The sequence below is a fragment of the Monodelphis domestica genome, chromosome 1, assembly GCF_027887165.1.
Source record: "Monodelphis domestica isolate mMonDom1 chromosome 1, mMonDom1.pri, whole genome shotgun sequence".
Lineage (NCBI taxonomy): Eukaryota > Metazoa > Chordata > Mammalia > Didelphimorphia > Didelphidae > Monodelphis > Monodelphis domestica.
Window position 1 is genome coordinate 212395022 of NC_077227.1, and position 19679 is coordinate 212414700.

A 19679-nucleotide genomic window follows, 5' to 3' on the forward strand; every position below is an offset into this window, starting at 1 on the left:
GTGATAAAAGACTGTCTGCCCTTTGATCCAGCCATAGCACTGCTGGGCTTGTACCCCAAAGAGATAATGGACAAAAAGACTTGTACAAAAATATTCATAGCTGCGCTCTTTGTGGTGGCCAAAAATTGGAAAATGAGGGAATGCCCTTCAATTGGGGAATGGCTGAACAAATTGTGGTATATGTTGGTGATGGAATACTATTGTGCTAAAAGGAATAATAAAGTGGAGGAATTCCATGGAGACTGGAACAACCTCCAGGAAGTGATGCAGAGCGAAAGGAGCAGAACCAGGAAAACATTATACACAGAGACTGATACATTGTGGTACAATCGAACGTGATGGACTTCTCCATTAGTATCAATGCAATTTCCCTGAACAATCTGCAGGGATCTAAAAAAAAATACTACCCACAAGCAGAGGATAAACTGTGGGAGTAAAAACACCGCTGAAAAGCAACTGCTTGACTACAGGGTTGGATGAGATAAGACTGAGGAGAGACTCTAAATGAACACTATAATGCAAACTCCAACAACAGGGAAATGGGTTCGAGTCAAGAACACATGTGATAACCAGTGGAATCATGCCTCGGCTATGGGAGAGGGAAGGGCGGGGGGGGGGGGGAAGGGGAGGGGAGGAAAAGAAAACGATCTTTGTTTCCAGTGAATAATGTATGAAAACGACCAAATAAAATAATATTAAAAAAAAAAGAGATAAGGAAGATAATTAGATATTGATAAAAGGCAGTATAGGCAATGAAAAAAAAAATATGAGTACTCAACATATATGCACCAAATCGTATATCATCCAGATTTTAAAGGGAGAAACTAAAGGAGCTTAAAGAGGAAACAGATAGTAAAACTATACTAGTGGGAGACCTCAACCTTCCCTTATCAGAACTAGATGAATCTAATAAAAAATAATAAGAAAGAAGTAAAGGAAGTGCATGAGATTTCAGAAAAGTAAGAGTTAATAGATTTCTGGAGAAAATGGACTAGGGATAGAGAAGAATATACTTCTTTTCAGCAGCACATGGTACACATACAAAGATTGACCGTATACTAGGCATAAAAACATTACAACCAAATGCAGGAAGGCAGAACTAATAAATGCAATTTTTTTCAGATCATAATGCAATAAAAATTATAATCATTAAGGATTCATGTATAGGCAAATTAAAACTTAATTGGAAACTAAATAGCCTAATTCTTCAAAATTGGTGGGTCAAACAATAAATCATAGAAACAATTACTGATTTTATTGAAGAGAATGGTAATGAGGAGACATCAAAATTTATAGGATACAGCTAAAGCAGTGCTCAGGGGAAAAATTATATCCCTGAAAAATTAGCATCCTGAGTGCTTATATCATATAAAATAGAGAAAATGGAGATAAATGAATTAGGCCTGCAACTAAAAAATCTAGAAAAAGAAAAAATTAAAAATTCCCAATTAAAGACCATATTAGAAATCCTAAAAATCAAAGGAGAAACTAATAAAATTGAAAGTAAAAGAACTATTGAACTAATAAATAAGAGTAGGAGCTGGTTCTATATAAAAAATTAAAATAGATAAAATAGGAGCTAATTTGTTTAAAAAAAAAAAAAAGAAAGAAGAGAATCAAATCACCAGTATCAAAAATGCAAAGGGGGATTCCACCTCTAATGAAGAGGAAATTAGGGAAATTATTAGGAGCTATTCTGCCCAATTGTATAAAAATAAATCTGACAATCTAGGTGGAATGGATGAATATTTACAAAAAATATAAATTGCCTAGATTAACAAAAGAGGAAATAGAATACTTAAGTAATCCAATTTCAGAAAAAAAATTGAACAAGCCATAAATGAACTCCAGAAGAAAAAATCTCCAGGGCCAGATAGATTCACAAGTGAATTCTATCAAACATTTAAAGAAAAAATAATTCTAATATTATACAAGCTATTTGACAGAATAAGCAAAGAAGGAACCTTACCAAATTCTTTTTATGACATAATTATGGTACTGATTCCAAAGCCAGGCAGACCAAAAACAGAGAAAGAAAACTACAGACCAATCTCCTTAATAAACATAGATGAAAAAATCTTAAATAAAATACTAACAAAGAGACTACAGCAATATATCACAAGGATTATTTACTGTGGCCAGGTGGAATTTATACCAGGAATGTGGGGCTGGTTTAATATCAGGAAAACTATCAGCATAATTGACCATAACAATAACTAAACTAACATAAATCACATGATTATCTCAATACATGCAGAAAAAGCCTTTGACAAAATACAATATATAATATGATGGTATACTTAGAGACTCCTAGAAAATCAACTAAAAACAATGGTGGAAAAATTAATAATTTTAGCAAAGTTGTAGAATACAAAATAAATCCACACAAACCATCAGCATTTCTATATATTTCCAACAATAATCAGCAGCAAGAGTTAGAAAAAGAAACTCCATTTAAAATCACACTTGATAATATAGAATATTTGGGAATCTATCTGACACGACAAAACACAGGAATTATATGAACAAAACTACAAAACAATTGGAAAAACGTTAATTGCTCATGAGTAGGATGAGCTAATGTAATAAAAATGACAATCCTACCTAAATTAATACACTTATTCAGTGTCATACCTATCAAACTACCAAAAAACTTTTTATGGAACAAACAATAACAAAATCCATCTAGAAGAACAAAAGATCAATAATAACAAGTGAACTAATGAAAAAAAAAATGTGATGGTACTTAGAAGTACCAGATCTTAAATTGTATAATAAAGTAGTGATCATCAAGACAATCCGGTACTGGCTAAGAGATAGAAGGGTGGGTCAATGGAATAGAGTAGGGGTAAATGACTTCAGCAATATAGTTTTTGATAAACTGTGTGGGATAAGAACTCACTAATTGACAAAAACGACTGGGAAAACTGGAAAATAGTATGGCAAAAATTAGATTTAGATCAACATCTCATACACTATACCAAGAAGTGTTCAAAATGAGTATATGAATTAAACATAAAGAGAAATATTATAAGTAAATTAGGTGAACCTAGAATAGCATATCTGTCAAATCTATAGAGAAGGAAAGAATATAAGACCAAACAATAGATAGAGAACATTATAAGATGTAAAATGAATAAGGTTTTGTACAAATAAAACCAATGCATCCAAGATTAAAAGGAAGCAACAAACTTGGGGGGGGGTGGATTTTATAACAAATTTCTCTGATAAAGGTTTAATTTCTCAAATTTATAAAAAACGAAGTCAAATTCATAAGAAACCAAGCCAGTCCCTAAATGAGTAGTGGTCAAGAGATATGAATAAGCAGTTTTCAGATAAAGAAATCAATGCTATCAATAATCATCTGACAAAATGTTCTAAATCCCTCCTGGTTAGAGAAATGCAAATCAAGTTGGCCAATATGACAGAAAAGGAAAATAATAAATGTTGAAGGGGGTGTGGCAAAATTGGGGTACTAATGCATTGCTGGTGGAGTTGTGAATTGATCCAGACATTCTGGAAGGCAATTTGGAATTATGCCCAAAGAGTTTTAAAAGAATGCATGCCTTTAGATCTAGCAACACTACTTCTAAGTCTGTATCACAAAGAGATTTTCTTAAAATGGAGATGGACCTTTTTGTACAAAAATATTTATAGCTACATTTTTTGTGGTGGCAAAAAATTGGAAACTGAGGGGATATCCCCCAACTGAGAAATGGGTATACAAATTGTGGTATATAATGATGATGGAATACTATTGTGCTATAAGGAATGATGAACCAGATTATTTCCTAAAGAACTTGTGTAAATGGAATTATCCTCCTTTGTTTAACTTAATCAAGAATTTGGAGTGCCTCTCCTTTCATACTTAGTCAAACACTTGAAGAACCTTTTACTAGAAAAGGAAGTTCACACCCTCAAAGACCAAAAGTGGATCCCACAAACACTGTCCCACCTGGGCAGTGCCAGGCAAATTAAGAAACCATGATTGGTTGCTAAGATATGATAGACTAGCTCACAGTGAAAAGTAGAAACCAGAAAGACAGGAACTGACATGGGAAAAGGCTATAAAAGGTGAGACAGAAGAGCTGGACTTCTGCATTGGAGGGACTCTGCTACATGGATGTCTGTGATGGATTTCATTCTGTATTGAGATTCTGCATTGGTGGCTCTAGGAGTTCCACTTCAGTGATTCACTTGGGTTGAGGAGACCCTGGCAGGAGACACTGGTCTTTCAGCTTTTCTCCTGTATTTGGTGGGACACTCTGTTTGGTGAGGCACTCAGATCTGGACTTAGGGAATTTAGCTAGGCAATATTTTCTACCTCCTTCCTACATTTCCCCCTTTACTACCTCTACCTTGCTATAATAAAGCTACTAACATGCTCATGATTTGAGTTAATTTTTATAAATGATGACAATAACTTTTTGTAACTCTTAATTTGACCAAAACCAATTTCAACTCTTAGAAACTGTAAAGACCTACACAAACTGATGTGGGGTGGAATAAACAGAACCTGGAGAACATTTTACACAGTTACTGAAACACTGTGTGACAATCAAATGTAATGGACTTGGCTACCAACAGCAATACAATAATCCAGGATAATTCTGAGGGATTCAGGAAAAGAATGCTATCCACCTCCAGAGAAAGAACTGTTGGAGTAGAAATACAGAAGAAAACATATGACTTGTCATTTGTTTATTTGGGCATGCAATTTGGGGTTTTGTTTTTAAAAGATTACTCTCTTACAAAAATGAATAATATGGAAATAGGTTTTGAGTGATAATACATGTATAACCCAGTGGAATTACTTGTCAACTCCAGGAGGGGGGAGGGAAGAGGGTAGGAAAACAACATGAATTATATAACCTTGGAAAACTTATTAAATAAATAAATTATATCATAATTTTAAAAAAATCTCCTGACCAGGTTTGACTCATCTTCCATTTATCTCCCTCAAGAGACAGGAGCAGGTTATATAGCCTTTGAAATTAGGGACACTCTTACAATCTCTCCTACTAAGACCTATACGATGAAATCTAACTCTAATCCACAGACATTTATTCACTATTAACTAAAAATCTTAACCAACAATCAATTCATAATCAAGAGTCTAATTTACAGTCTCCAGGAGAAAGCTTTTGAACTCAGTCTGGAAGGAAGTTGGGGATTCCAAGAGGCAGAGATGAGGAGGAAGAGAGTTCCTGGCATGGAAGACAGCAAGTTCAAAAACACAACTGAGAGATCCTTAGGAGGACCTGTTTGAGAACCAGTTAAATAGACCAGTAAGACTGGACAAAAGAATGTAGAGAGGGGAGTAAAGTTTAATCAGACTAGGAAAGTATGAAGGGATTAAGTAGTGAAGATAGATACTTAAACACCAAACCAAAGAGTTTATATTTGATCCCAGAGGTAAGAGAGAGTCAAAGGATTTTTACTCATTTGGGTAATTTGGTTGGAGAGAAGGGGAGATGTAACATGGTAAGAAAAACATTTTGTCTGCTCTGTGGAAGACAGATTGATGGACCGAAGTGGGGAGATATTTGAAATAGGGAAACAAATTGGAAAAGTATTGTATTGGTCCAAGTGAAAAATGAGGGACTGGATTGGGAGAATGATAGCGGGGTTAATAATAGAGATGTTTCAAGGAGGAGTAGCTTTGAGGGGAAAAGATAATGTGTACTATTTTGGATATATTGAGGTTGAGATGTGGATGGGAAATCCAGTTTGAAATGACCAATAGGCAGTTGGTAATGTGGGACTATAATCAGCCTGACTTCTGATATCATAAAGGCAAGAATCACCATGGAGACAAGAATACAAAACGTTGCATTCATTCTCAAGCAAGTCCACCTCAGTCTTCCTAGAGTAGAGAATGAAGCTGTTGATACTTAGTCAGAAGAGCAAAATGAAGAAGAAAGAAAATGACATACTTTTAAAGATAGGTTTGTTTTGGGAGATACAGTGGCCCTTTATTGGTAGCTAAATCTAGAACTTGCCATTTTTAAGTTTAAAAAAAATTGTTTTCCCTCATCATCCCAAAGAAACATTTTGATGAGCCTGTGTATTGGTGCTTCCCAGATTTAAGTTGGTCTGTAGGAATTCAGATTTGAGGATAGAACAACAGTAAGAGTGACACATTTAGACAGTAGAAAACATTTTAAGATTGAAGATTTCAGAAATATAAGCAAAATTCATCTTTTGGATCTCAAGAAGAAAATTTGAATGGATTTTGATCATTTTTTATTTGACCCTTAACTTCTGCTTTAGCATTCAGAAGAAGTAGAAGAATGGTAAGGGCTAGGCAATTGGGGTTAAGTGACTTGCCCAGGGTCACACAGTTAGGCAGTGTCTGAGACCACACTGGAACCCAGGCCCTCCCATCTCCAGATCTAGTGGCACTCTACTGGACCACCTCACTTCCCCTTAGTTTTAAACCTTTACCTTCTGTCTTAAAATTGGCTTTTTGTCATTTAGAAACATTAATATGATTGTTAAAACTTCAAAGCAATCTTCAGATATGGTAAATGTGGCTCATTGTTGGTTTTTCTCTAATAGCCAAAAATTTGCTGAAAGTAGCTTGCTTGAGGTTTTCATCACTGTTCTGCCTCTAATTTGTTCTGTCCCCCTGGGCAAAATGATTTCATTTCTTTGAGCCTCAATTTTCTCAGTGGAAAGCTAGGTGGTGTAGTAGATAGAGTGCTGAGCCTGAAGTCATGAAGGTTTATATTCCTGAATTCAAATATGGCCCCAGATACTTACTGACCCCAGACAAGTTACTTCACCCTATTTGCCTCCATTTCCTCATCTGTAAAATGAACTGGAGAAGGAAATAAACTCCAGTTTAAAAACCCCAAATGAGATCACAAAGAGACAGATATGAATGAAAAATGACTCAACAATGTTCTCACTCATAGTTTGACAATGTTGATGCTTAAGGTCCTTGCTATGCCTAAGGAAGGGAAAGAGATTGCAAGAGCCACTGGATTTTAAACTAGACCATGTTTCATAGACTATATCCCATTATCTTACAAAAATCTTGCCCCCCAATTATATCATTGTCTCTTTGCACCCCAACCTTGGCAAAAGGCAATATTATTCCTTAAAGCCTCCCCCTGGTGAAGAAATGTTTGTGCTAACTTGCAATGGTAGGGGGAATTTCCTTACCTGAGGGTTCTCTCTATCAATAAAATTACAGCTCCTGTCCCTGACCTGTCTGAGAATACACAAACATAGACACATATACAAAATAAATACACACACATATGGATATGTGTGTGAACATATATTTATACGTATACATACACACACACACACACACACACACACACACATATATATATATATATAAAACAGTAGAAAAAGTCAAACACCAGATTTCCTGAAGAATGGCAAAATTATGTTTAATGAATTTTTCCTATAACTTGGCAAGATCTCCTTTCTGAACCTCAGTTTCCTCATTTGTAAAAAAAGGCCAAATGATCTCTTAAGATATTCTTCCAATGTAAATCTTTAGTGATTAATATTAAAAACCAAATTTAAATAGAATTCTCACTAGCTAGGGCTATTGGGAAGGGGGTTTCATAGCATTTTACCTGAGAGTTCTGTTCTGACTCCTCCATGGTGATATAGATCTAGAAATAGAAGGTCCCATAGAGGCTACCTAATATAATCCCTTTTAGAGATTAGGAAACTGAGGTCCAAGGACATTACTTTTAAGGTGTCCATCCAAGGTCACAAAAGTTGTATCGGGGAATGAGGTTTAATCTAAGGTTCTCTGACCCCAAGTTCATTACTACTTCTACTACTTTACTACCCTAAATCATATTTGGCCTCCTTCCTGCATCTCTGGACAGAGATGTCTTGTAGAAAGAGTTAGAGCTCTACATTACAGAGATGCTACATATATAGTCTTTAGTCTTTTTCATTCCCTTAGAAGTCTTAAGGGAGATAGCAAATAATCACTTGTTTCAGAGTGAACTAATTCCTAGCAATTTGGAATTTTCCCCAAATTCCCTATTTTCCCCAGGTTATCAAATCACCAAAGCTATGATGACATTAATGGTCCCTAACAGAAGCAATTTTTAAGCTATAATGCTTGGAGTGTGAGAACCTCTTTATATGGAGAAAGAAACAAAACTAACAAGAGGACCCAAAATATAAGGTACCACCTATGGGTGATTCAAAATGCACTTAAGGGGGGAAATGTATATTCATCATCACTGAAGAAAACTCACTACCTTAGAAACAGTCTATATATAGGCAACGTTTTCCCTTGACTGTTGCCAAGGTAACATCACTGATCATGACATCATAAACATAGCAGGGATTTGATCATAAAGGGAAGCATACATAAATACAAGTCCCAGCACTTGGATTTTTACATTTCCTACACAAGGAAAGCAAGAAGCTTGAACAGTACAGAGATTAAAGAAAAAGACCATTTGTAACTCATCAGGACTTCTGACACATAACTTATCAGCTGGAAAAAACTATGAAGGTAAGCTTTTCTGTATTATTAAGAGAGGACTTTCTCCAGTTGAAGGTGATTTTTTTTAAAATTTCAGGACCTGCCCACCTACCCACCTCTTTTCCCTCCTCAACACCTTTAACATGAACAGAGACAGGGGTACCTTTCCCCACAATGCTCTCATTTCTCAATCTCTTCTGTCACAGAGGAAAACAATCTGATTGATCTTCAGGTGTAACTCCCCCAGGAATACTTGTGTTGTTAAGGAGGAGCAGAAAAGTCATGGAATGAATAGCTCTACATGAAACTTGAGTATAGAAGGGTATTTGGTGGGGATTGGGAAGATCCTTACATCTTTCAGAAATTATATGAGTAATCCATCTTCTCTGCCTATATGTGAGGCAGACATGAAAGAATGCCAAGAGAAACTGAAAGGACAAAATCAGGCTATGAGGGATGGAAAACAAGGAATTTGGGGATGGGCCAAGAAGACACACTTTTATAACTTTAACCTAGGTCATAATTCAGTTGTGAATCTAAATGATGAATCTATCACTTTACAGAAGGAAAGGAAAATAGCTGTTTTCCTAAAGTTTCAAAAGTTTTTACATGCCAAAAAAAAAAAACAAAACCCACTCCCTGAGAAAGGGATCTATGATTGAAGCAAGTATTAAAGGTGATTAATGGACATCATCAGTACCACCAAATGCTATTTAAGTGAGTAAACTATATTCTTATTAAAAGATGAGTTAGAGTAATGAATATTGCAAAAAAAACCTTGAATTGAAACTATGACCTATGAAACAACAACAACAAAAATATGGGGGATTTAAAATAAATGTGTTGATATCTAAGGGATATAGGTGGCCTGAAGTGAGAAGAACTTCATTATAGTATCAAGGTCATGAAAAAAATCTGTTCATGATTAAGAGGAAGCTGGTATTCTTTGGAGCTATTCCTGAAAAAGGTCAGTGCCATCACTAACAGCAGTTGCCAATTCCCAAGCATCTTAGATCAGTGGTGTCAAACTGGGAAACAGCTACCATACATAAGGATTCTTGTTGACTGCATATTGAAATGCTCTGTTGTAGTTTTACTTATTTTATTAAAATTCTTCAATTATATTTTACTCTGGATCCCTTAATAATTAGAAGTGTTTGACACCTCTGTCTTAGATGAGGCAAAATGTTTGCTATCTATGCTTTACTTTTCCCTCCAAACCCTACTCCTTATAATTCTGTCCTGCAGACACTCATCTATGATTTAGGAAGTACTTGAATTCATCCTCTTTCCCATTGCAGGAATTCATCCTATGACATCATTGACAATTATCTAAACTCTGACTAAACATTTCTAGTAACAGGGAGCAGCAGAGCAGCTCAATACCTGATGAGACTGCCTGTTCCACTACTGGAAATTTTTCATCATTAAGAAAGTTGTTATTTGCAGCAATTAAATCATCTCCCTTGTGACTTCTCATGATTGCTCCCAGTTAACCTTCCTAAAGCATCCCAGGAACTATAGTGATCCTTCACATCCCCCAAATTCTTTTCTTGATCAGATTTAAGTTCTGCTGCCTCAGCTTCTCATTTGATATAATTCCTATACCTCCTATTCCTATACCATCTCAGTCAGATCCCTGCAAATCAACTTGAATGCCATGGATCCCTTTGGCAGTCTGGTGAAGCCTAAAGAATAATATTTTTAAATAACAAAAGGGCATGTTAAATTTCAAATTAGAGATTAGTGAAAATAAACATTTTTTTTCCTACACAAGTTTTATGGACCCCTTGAAATCTATCCAAGGATTCCCTGGGGAATCTTGGACCCTGAGTTAAGAAGAAACTTTGCTCTACACAAGTCTAGTTTGCCTGTTGGTCCCCTTTAAAGTATTGTCATCCCAAAGTGGCTATAGTGCTCCAGGTATGTTCTAACCAACAGAGTCAATGGCAAACATTATCAAGGTGTGTCCTGATACTCTCTGCAGTTATGAGGTAAACACATTTTGTCTTGGGTTCTTTGTGCCTCTTCTTTCTTTATACACTCTCCACCTTCAGTATTTCTAACTCATATCCCTTTGATGCAGGTGCCCAATATTCTCCCCTGACCTTCCTTGATCTGGACACTCTACTATGATTAATAATGCTATTAGGAAACTCAGAAGAGCCATGGGGGAAAGGGAGAGCAGAAACAGCCATATTCATTGATAGAGTTATGACAGCAACTCTGCCCAGTCTGTGACTTGCATATAGACATGGTATTTAAGCAAAGGAGGTGAGGCAACCATTCCTGGTATATCTGACATATATACATATATACTTCCTTACAATTGTGTCGACTTAGAACAATCCAGCAAGAAAAGAGGAAATACTCAGATAGTTCACAAAGCAATATAGTTGCAATAGTTTAGGGTCATTCTATGTAGTTTTATTGTACACCCTTCTTTGGCATCCCCTATTCTGGGGAAGGGTAATCAGTTATATCTGTCAGCCACTGAGGGCATCTCACAAAACCACAGAATAAGGGAATTGAAAGGGACATCAGAGTCTCTAGTACAACCTATATGCCCAGACAAGACTACCTTCTCCAACATACCTGGAAAGTGGCTCATGATCGTCATGGGCTTTGCTTAAAATGTGGTCATATTTCTTCAGAGTTTGGGAAGTCAATTTTAGTGCTTAATAAATATGTGCAGGTTGACCTAAATTATCCGCAGTAGGGAGCTTTAGTATGTGGTGTTCTAAACCTTTTGGTTCAGCCAATGCCAGAGACATTTTGAAACAATGTCCTCTTTAAGGTTTGATAGAAAAGATTAGGAAGGTGGATTGGGAATTATATACATATTATATAATATATATGTATTATATAACATATAATAATTGCCTATTAATTCCATTAACATTCACTTGATGCCACATCACATTATTGGCTCATCTCAGGAAATCAACTAAGTAAGATTTCCAGTTTTGTGTTTTTATACAAACTACTACTATAAAGTCTAGTCTCCCTAATATCTTTACCTGCTTAATTAATTGTCTTTTCTTAACTTCAACGTAGACATTTGTATTCAAAAATGGTTATATTTGTCTCTTCATTCACTAAAGTCCTCCTTCCTCAACACAGAATGGAAGTGAACTTTTGACGGCTAAGCCATGGAGCATAAGTTCTGTCTGCCTCTGTCTACCAAGCTGTGGAAAGGTCTTAAGTTTGGGCTTGATGATATTTGTGTTGTCTAAGGAACAGCCTAGCTAACTAAGTTCAGAGAGGCCCAGGCAGAGTGATGATATTTTTGGCCACAAGCAACTCTACAAGACTATCTACTAAATTCCCTAGATGGGTTGTAATTTCTATCACTGGAAGAAATTCCCACAGCCATAGAATCACAGATCCTTGAAGCATTCATGTAAGATTTTCGTCTTGCTCATTTCTGCCAATAGTTCTAGTCTGTAGATAGATCTCTCTCTGAATACAGCAGACAGTATACTGGTCATTAGCATGCTAACTATCCCTCCCAATTGTGCATAATCAAAATATCTGATTTCCTTTATGGTTCCTTTTCTCCCTGAAACCTTTCCTTTCTCCCTCCCCCAACCCAGACCACTTTTTATAAACTCTTTTTGCTCTGTTGTTCTCTCGATAGACAAAAAGACAGAAGTCTAATGAATTAGGTACTAAAAATAAAATTTGTATAACCTCCTAGTCAACATGGATATTTTAACAGGTCCTGCCTTCTGGAAAAAATACCTTAAATAAAGGGATGACTTTAATTACCAAAATTTCAGGCCCTGAGTTAGGGGAATTGAAGGAGGAAATATTGGAAATATGTGGGAGTCAACAAACTCTCAAATTACCCAAGGTAGGTGGCTTCCTGCCCTAATCTAGGCTCATAATCCTGATCAACCTCGATGGGTAGTATTTGTCCAGAAGTATTAGCTTTCTCTGTCAAGACCAAGCATTTCCCACCATAGTCCGTTTCCAAAACTAATACCCCTTTATCTAACTACTGAAACTAACAACCTATAAAACTTGGCTCAAGCCTCATACCCAAGTCCAGAATGGTGGCAGCTAAAGGGCTAAAGGGCAGAGCAAAATAGGAAAAGGCAGCACATTGGATACACCAGACACCAACACCCACAACTTCATTGGGAGTTATTTTACACTCCTGTTGAGTTTACGGATTAAGACCTGACTGGAAATGACAAGCCTTGAGTTATATAGCAGAGAGCCATTTTGAGATGTCCTCAGAGTTTTTATCACTTTAAAACTAAATAGAAATATACTAAGATAAAATACTTCCAATTTCCCAGATGGGCGGAGAGGCAAAACTATCCATACTCAGGTAAACCTAATCAAAACCTGGGTTTTTATTACTAAATTGAGAAGAGTCAGAACAGATTCCTTCTAAAGAGCCTGAAGGAATAAGTCCAAGTTCTGAGAGAAAGAAAAGGGACTTAAGAAAGAAAGGAATACTCTTCAAAAATGAAGATTTCTGGAGGGAGAGAAGTAACTCTAAAATTTTTTTTTCTTTTCATATGGAGAGGCCATAATCCCAGGGCTTTGTTGTTATATATAAGGTAAAAAAAAGTCAGGAAGAGGAAGATTCATATGTCACACATTTCAAAAAAGAGAACTTAAGGTGAGTCATTTTTCCAGTGAGGCAGTATTTGACATCAGGAGGAAGTACAATTTTAAGGATGAAATAAAGCAGGAGAAATGAAAAAGATACTTGAAGAAATGGAGAGGTGTATCTTTTAATATGATTTACAACAAACAATACTTGAACACCTCTCAATGAAAACTTCCATCCCTACAAACTGAAAGTTTCACAACAGGCAAGTGTGTTTTCCAGATATAATATGTAAAACACCAGTTGATATTTCTAGAATGTATTTGTGCTTTCAAATTACTCTTAATTAACACTTAGGGATGATGTGAAATATTCAGCAGGAGATGGTATATTTGACACAGAAGAAAATTTTGCAAACACCAATAACATAGTCCTCAGTGTGATAAAAGGTAGGAAAAGAAGGTCCAGAGGGGCGGAAAATTCAAAATTATTTCTTTGAGGAAAACCAGCGACCTTACATAACCCCCAGAGCAAAAGAAATCAAAGATGGTGGAAAGGTGAGTTTTTCCAGTTCAGTTCAATCGATAGTCCTCCAAAAGGCTCTAAATCCAAAGAAAATATCTTTGATGCCTTCCTACTGAGAGTTGGTGTTTCAAGAGGCGCAAGGTATGCATATAAACTTCTGTATTCTAAAAAGGTACAAGTGGTAGTATTTCAGAAAGATGACTTGGCAATTGATCTAATGGAGAAAAATAAATGTCTCTAGGAAACGCCATACATGGTCTCTTCAAAAGGACTCAGAGAGCAGGTACAAATTTGAGCAATCTTAATGGAGAGATCAGGAAAAGAGGATTCAAATAATTAAAACATCCCAAAAAGAATTGGAGGGTGAAAATTTTCAGGAGCATAGAAAACCTTTCAAAGGCCCAAGGAATGAATTGTTCATTCATGTAATGAATTGGAAACATTTATTCTGCTACTCCTGGACAGAGAGAGAAATGAGACCAAAAGTATTCCAAAAAGAGGTAGGTCAAATGTTTTTCAGAAGGAAGAGAGAGAAACTTGACACAATAAGGAAGACAAGATGGAATTAAAATAATGAGACCATCTAAGAGGAATCTAGATAGAGTTTCCAAGATTCTAGAGATTGGACAAAAAAAAGTGAAAATATTCCAGAAAGAGGTAGGTGTACTGTTTTTCAGGAAGAGAAAAAGATGTAATGATTTACTTTAAAGGAAGAGGCAAGGATCAAAGGAAAGAAATAAGCATTAAGCTTCCTACCATGTATTTTACAAATATCTCATTTGATCCTCACATCGCTGAGAGAGGTAAGGTGCTATATTATCCTCATTTCACAGTTGAGGAAACTGAGGCAGACAGTGTACTTTACAGGTCATGACTAATATATACTAAGCATACATATCAAATACATTCATACAGGCACAATAATAATTTGTATATATAACATATATAAAAAACTATATACATAATCAAATCCATCTATCTACCTATATGATGTAGTCTTCTTGACTTCAGTCTTATCCACCTTGTATCCTAGTTTGCCACTAACTGGAGGCTCCCATGGTGCCACTGAGCTGGACTGGAGATGATAAAAATAGTTAGTTAGTGCTTTAAAAGTTGACAATACTTTTTTATATATTATCATTTTATTTTCACTCCTCCACTGTGGAGGGGGGAGAGTCTGAGTAGAGGAACTACTGGTATCATTATCTCCCTCTTATAGATGAGAAAACTAAGGCTCAGATAAGCAATTTTTTCAAAAAGAACACAAGCAAGGATTCATATTCATAGATCAAGCTTTGGAAGGGACCTCAGGCCATTTATTGAAACCGGCTCACTTTACATACAGATGAGGAAACAGGACAAAGGGGAGGTAAAAAGTTGACTTGTCCAAGGTTGCACACAGTAAGTATCAAAGAAGAGATTGGAAAATCTAGATCCTTCTTACTCAAGAGCTAATGCTTTCCCCCCCTTAAACACATTTTAAACCTATAGGTCTGTTTTAACTCCATGGTTATTTTTTTCCATTAGACCATACTTCCTGAGAAGACAAGAAAACTTTTTGTGAGTAAAGATAGAATAAATCCTATGGCCTGTATACAATCACAGAAGTGGAGGTAAGTTTTCAAAGTTTATTTGGATTGCTTTTGTGTTTTTTTGTTTTAATGTCAGATCACACTAAAATGCAGAATAATATCAAATATGTCTAGGCACTCAAAATACTGTCAAGTTGGCGGAAGTGAAAATATTTCCTTGGGAAGTGATCACCATCTTCAAGGAGTGAATGAAAAGATATCCGTGAACAAGTTCATATCTGAGAAGAAAAGACAATTACTGATCTTCTTCTGGGTGAAGTAGATCTGGTGGGTAATATGAGACATTTAGGAAATGGTCATTTTAAAGTAAATTTATTTTTTATCTTTTTGCATATTTCTCTACTAAATTCTCTTTTCTGTTCACTTTTTAAACAATTAAAATTTGGGGGTCGGGTTTTTTTTTTATCTCTTTCAGATTGTATTTTTAGCAACAAAAAAAGTCCTTTGTAATTAACACAAGATCCTTTCATCTCCATCTTCTCCAATGAAATTTGAACAACTCAAAAGACAACCCCAAGATAACTCCTGACTCTTTCTCACGTCTGTCCATGTCTTTTGTTATCAACACCAAAGGGGCACAACAAAAAATCCTAGACATTTCTGCCTATCCCCCTACGGGCTTCGGCTTCTGCACCAAGAAACTAAACGATGAAACGAAATCAACACAAATACTTTGACTAATTCAAGCACAAGTCACACAATAAAGAACAATAAATAACATCATCTTGGGTCTGAGATGTGGTCCTTTTTAGATGGTTTAATTGTTTTAAATCAGTTGAGAGACAAAACACTCTCAGCCATCACTTTTGAGAAAAAAGGTGTGTGTGTTTGTTGGGGAGGGGGGGGTATGTCATGCAAGGAAGTTTGTTACAGGATCTATAAGTTTAAGAAAATCTGCCATCAAATTTATTTAATCTTTGTCTGCATTGTGTTTGCTAAGCCTTGATATCAGAGCACAGTATTACCTAATTGTACTTATTCTTTACAAAAATCATGATATTGGCTCTGAGGTAATTAAAATTTAGTCTGAATGCTTGTTATGACCATAATTCATTATCAGAATGCAAATTTCCATTTCTAAAGAATAGGGTTGAATATTCTGTTTTAATTTCTTATTTCACTCATCTTACATCTGAGACTATATAATTTGGGTGGATGAGGGAAAACATACAAGTTTATATAATAAAATCTTGAGCCATCGGGTTCATTATGGGTTATTGTGAGTATGTAAAGCTTAATATGTTAACAGGAAGGAAAAAAAGCAGCTGAGGAAAAATATTCATGTTTTTCCTCCATTATGTTCTAATAGAATTCAGAAGTATGTCATTCAACAGGTTACAAATTTTAAAAAATAATACAAATTATCCACCATCACTTTCTCGTCTCATTTTCCTACCCTCTGTTCCTTTTAATTTGGCAGCCTTTAAAAAGTACTTCCTTGAATCTTAGTACTAAAAGATTCACAATATCCCAGTGCCTAGTACATCTGCCCCTTCTTACACCACACATACATGTGCAAACTATAATATCATTCTTCAAAATTCACTTTAATCTCATCTAGTGAGCTGCCTTTGACTAAATAAAAACAAGGAAGAACCCCTTCTAAACCTTGCAACCCCACCAAAATTCTTTTATTTTTTTATTCCTCAATTAGTTTTGAGATCCCAGAGGAAAACAGTATGGTAAAGTATGAATCACAAGGCTCAGGAAAAAATACTAAAATATGGCTTTATCATTGTCAGGTCATTTTTTACAAGTACCATTCAGCCTATGGAGAAAATTCCATTCAGCTTATACAAAGAATGCATGAAGAGGGACTAGAAAATTACACAAATTTGTCCTATATAACTAGTCTTGAAACACCCTTGCCAATAAGCTTTTACTTTTTAATGGCAAGAATTCAGCCAGCAACATTAGAATCCATCTTCAAATATTCCTTTCAGGAATACGTCCTTAACCCAAAAAAATGTAGTAGTTTTAATGGACTTTTAACCCTTGGATTTTTTAATTACAAAACAATAAAATGAAAAAAGTATATTAAACCAAAAAAAATCCCAGTTTTTGTAGATTTCCTTTAAAGTAGATACTCTTAAACTGGGGTCCTTGAACTTTTTGAATAGAATTTTTGCCAACCATTTCAGTATAATTGGGTTCCCTTGTAATTCTGTATTTAAAACATTATTTTGAGAGGGCTCTGATATTCCAGACTGCCAATAGAACAAACATGACTAGTACCTAGTTTAAGGCTTAAGATATTTGGGGAATGGAGGCACAACCTTGTTTTACTGGATCCTGAAATATTACAAAGAATCTTTTTTTTCTTTTAAACCCTTACCTTACATCTTGGAGTCAATACTATGTACAATGTTCCAAGGCAGAAGAGTAAGGAATGAGGCAATGGCAGTTAAGTGACTTGCCCAGGGTCACACAGCTAGGAAGTATCTGAGGTCAGATTTGAACCTAGGACCTCCCATCTCTAGGCCTAGCTCTCAATCCACTGAGCCACCCAGCTGCCCCCTACAAAGAATCTTGAATAAAATTTATGAATAAATTTGTTTTACCCAAGTGATACTAATACTTTAAATAAAAGTTATAATCTAACACTAGGTTCCCCTTGGGCTCAATGAGTTTCTTCATTTGTAAAATTAGACTAATAATAGAATCTATCTCCCAGGAGTGTTGTAACAATCATATAAGGTAATATATTATTATATGCTTTTTGCAAATTATATAAATGTATGTAGCTATATAAATATGTTTTTATTTTTATCATTTCAGTTCTGGATCCAATCCACTGTAACATGGGAAAAGATAGAGTTATATCAAATCTGACAAATTGCAAAGTTACTTAACTGACCCAGAATTTCCCATGAAAGCAAAGGTCAATATCATTTGCATTTATTATTATTATTATTATTGAGCAACTACCATGTGGCCAGGCACCATGCTCAGCTCTACAAAAAAGGTGGTAGGGGTGGGGGGAGCACAAAACAGTCCCTGCTCTCAAGCAGCTCATATTTTCAATATTAATTTTTGATTAGTGCTACTGCATAGCATTAAGATGTGGAACAAATAATGCCAATGCCTCTGAAGAACAGAAGATAGTATTAAAGAGAGGGTCAAGAAGCATCAGTGAACCTCACTGCCAAGAAGTGACACTGAGTATTTCTATGCCCTCCATGGGAAAGATTATAAAGTTCCAAAAAAATCCATAAGTTCTTCAATGCATGCATTAAGTTCTAAGAGCTAAAGATAGAAAAAGGAGGCAAAAGACAATCCATTGGCAAGCAGCTGGGTGGCTCAGTGGATTGAGAGCCAGACCTAGAGAAGGATTCCAATCTGACCTCAGACATTTCCTAGCTGTGTGACCCAGGGCAAGTCACTTAACCCTTATTGCCTAAACTTAATGTTATTTTGCTTTGAAGCTGATACTCAGTATTGATTCTAGAATGTAAGGTAAGGGTTAAAAAAAGAAAGATAATTCATGACTCACAATCTAATTAGGAGGAGGACAACAAGAAAACAAATATATACAAATGTTATATTCAGGATAAGTAAGAATTAAGAAAGGGAAAACACTAAAATTAGGGGAGTTGGTAAAAAGAATTCTATAGAAGATGAGATTTTAGTTGGGACTTGAAGGAAGCCAGGGAAAGTAATGGGCCACGATGACAAGGGGAGAGCATTCTGGTTATGGAAACAGTCAGAGAAAATTCCTGGAGCTGGGTGGAGTGCCTTGTTAGTGGGACAGTCTGGAGGTCAGTGTCAGTAGGAAAAGAGCCTGTCTAAGAAAATCTTCTTGCCACTGAGGATAGGATGTGTTTGAGAATCCTCAGGATAGTAGAAAGAATGAAGGATTAGAATCAGTTTGGGGTGAAAATACTGTCTACCATTTAACTAACTCTGTTGGCCTTAGGCAAGACAATATACCTTCCTTCAAGTCTCTATTTTCCTTATCTATAAAATGAAGGAAATGAAGTAGATGACCAGCAAAGATCCCTTTCCCTTCATAAGTCCATTAGGAACATGATTTGCCAAGAATTTATTAACATGTGAGCAACAAGAAATATTCCTTGAGTTTTAAATCTCACTAGGTGTTAGTTACCTTTTCTATTTAATAATGGACCATGAAAATGAACTCCAAAATATTTCATGACAATGGAATTTTGTTGTCCTTAAGTATGTTGCTAGAAATCGCACTCCCAGTCTCCAAGGACTAAAATAGAAACAAGAGCTGACATTCATCTTCTCTGCAGTGAATTCGCAATCAAAACAACTCCTTATGATAAAAGTTCAGGGAAAAGATAGGAGGAACACTGAATCCTCCACTGACCCCTTTCCTCTTCCAAAGCTATGCAGCTTTGGTTCTCATGAAGGAAAAGAGCAGAAATTGAGAACCTGATTTCCATCTATCTGATAGCAGAAGAAAAGGGATAATGAGTAAATGGGTGGCCATCAAATATCTGGCACAAACTTCTGGGTCCCCCAGGCACAGAGTCTCTAAGGAACTGCTGAAAGAATA

General features: G+C 35.8%; 1 long non-coding RNA gene across 2 annotated transcripts; it reads left to right on the forward strand.

Annotated features, from left to right (window-relative positions):
- Positions 1 to 5933: 5933 nt before the first annotated feature.
- LOC103100076 (uncharacterized) lies at positions 5934 to 15880 on the forward strand. 2 transcript variants are annotated; one of them, XR_008914911.1, is made up of 6 exons: positions 5934 to 5948; positions 8033 to 8167; positions 8294 to 8503; positions 15093 to 15178; positions 15272 to 15424; positions 15573 to 15880. It is a non-coding gene; the product is annotated as an uncharacterized LOC103100076 (long non-coding RNA). The 2 variants fall into 2 exon arrangements; XR_001629327.1 differs by having other exon boundaries at positions 8033 to 8503.
- The last annotated feature ends 3799 nt before the right edge of the window (positions 15881 to 19679 follow it).